Source organism: Triticum dicoccoides, chromosome 5B, assembly GCF_002162155.2.
Source record: "Triticum dicoccoides isolate Atlit2015 ecotype Zavitan chromosome 5B, WEW_v2.0, whole genome shotgun sequence".
NCBI lineage: Eukaryota > Viridiplantae > Streptophyta > Magnoliopsida > Poales > Poaceae > Triticum > Triticum dicoccoides.
The window spans coordinates 707,544,707-707,546,998 of NC_041389.1; positions in this window are offsets into that span (position 1 = coordinate 707,544,707).

A 2,292-nucleotide genomic window follows, 5' to 3' on the forward strand; every position below is an offset into this window, starting at 1 on the left:
AGCACACATGGGGCATGGACTAATACACATGAAGTGAGATCTTCATCCCAAAAATAAGTGAAATTAACCTATCATACATATCTGTCCCTTAGTAGGAGTATCTACTACTTAATGCCAAACAGTACAGTTCTTGGAAAAAAGAAGGGAAAAGGGAACAAATTTATAACTGAAGCATATTTGAAACATATTGATTAGAAATAATTATTGAATATTTTCTATAACCTGATGCAGGAATTTATTTTTAGTCTATGTTCTCTAAATCGTCGAACCTTATCCTCAAACCAGCATCGATCTTGTTTTTTTTTTACTTTAAAACTGTCAATTTGCAAGTGAAACAGAATATAAAACACACTTAAGTAGCAAAGTACTTCTATAGAAAAAAAAACGCATTAAACCATTTGCTCTCCTAGCTCAGCAGCTGAGGTAAGCCATAAACCCATTTGAGCTATAGAACTCTTACTTTGAAGAACCTGGCAACACTCTAAATTGTCCACTGCTTGACCCAAACTAATTAACCTCAAAACTGTTATCTCCCCGTTGGCTAGATAAAATGGAACACGGTAGACTTAAGTAATATAAGCACAGATCTGATTAGCATATGCATTGACGCGGATTTCGATGATGGTTAGCTAACTAAGTTGAAACAATCATGATTGTCTTGTTAATTATAGTGCAAGCACTTGGTGTCAAAGTTCCAAACTTCAAAGAAGAATCTGGCATCATAGCTCTAAATTGTCTGCTGTTTAATTAGATGCATGGTAGATTTAACTAAGCACAAGATCTAATTACGGTATGCATCAACGTGCATCTCGCCGATGGCACGCTCCAAGAGTAGTTTTTTCTCTATAAGCGCATCTATGCTCATTTCTAAGTAGTTTTTTATATAGTTTTTTTTCTTTTCTGCTATATTTATTTTTTTTTATTTATTTCTGAGTTGTAATAAGTCATTAAAAATAAAAAAGATTTTAGTAAAGTTAATGACAACTATTTTTTCTTCTATTTATTTCTGAGTAGTTTTTTATATAGTTTTTTTTCTTTTCTGCTATATTTATTTTTTCTATTTATTTCTGTGTGGTAATAAGTCATTAAAAATAAAAAAGAGACGCAATGCTAGTTAATTCGCTTCAAGCCTTTCGGAATAGTGTAAACTACACTGCACATAGCTCCGTGCAGTCTACCCTATTCCTCAAGGCTTGAAGCGAACCAATGTGCAGGTGAGCATTGAGCCTCTTCTTCATCGTCTCTGCACTCAGGGCTTATAAACAGCTGCGAGTGCCTCTCGCTTGGCGAGGTGGGACTAAAAAAACAGCTGCAGAAAGAATCAACTAAAAAACAGCTGCAGAAAATAAATAAATAATTAGACGGGATCATTGGTACCGGTTGGTGGCTCCAAACGGGACCAATGCCCCTCTTTACTCCCGGCACATAATGCTTTAATGTCTTATGGTTCGACCCTCGTGATACCATGCCAACTTTCAACTTTCAACTTTTTTAGAGTTCATTTGAAATGCTTTAATGCAGAAAACAAAAGAAAATAAATAATGCAGAAAGTTTATAATTTTTCTAAAACTAAAAGCAAAAGAATTAAAAAATAAAGCAAAAAACAAAAGAAAATAAATAATGCAGAAAACAAAACAAAAAAACTGGGAAAAAAATAAAAATAGCAACAATAAGTATTTTGTTGTAAGTAGAAACAAAATAAAATAAATAAAGCACGAACAAAACAAAAAAACAATAAAAGTGTTTTCAAATTTGAGAACTAGTGGCACTAACAGAAAGTTTAAAATTGTTCTAAAACTAAAAGCAAAAAGAATTAAAAAATAAAGCAAAAAAACAAAAGAAAATAAATAATGCAGAAAACAAAACAAAAAATCTGGGAAAAAAGTAAAAATAGCAACAATAAGTAAAGAAAAAAGTGCCTCCTACTGGGCCCCCACGGCCTGAATACGACTAGAAACCCACCATGGGCCAGGATTCAGGCCCGCAGGAGGCCCATTAGGCCCATCAGGCAAAGAAGTAGTAAGTAGGCCCGTAAGCCTGCAGTGGAGAGGAGCTCGAGAGGGGTGCGGCAGTGGGGCTTATAAACCACTGCGCGCCCCTCTCAGCTAGCGAGGTGGGACTAAACTTTCGTGCCGCACCCTGCCAGCACACGACCATTGGTCCCGGTTCGTGGCTCCAACCGGGACCAATGCCCACCCTTTAGTCCCGGTTGGTGCCACCAACCGGGACCAAAGCCCTCTGCTTCCCACCCTTTGGGCTGCTGAAAAGAGGCCTTTGGTACCGGTTGGTGGC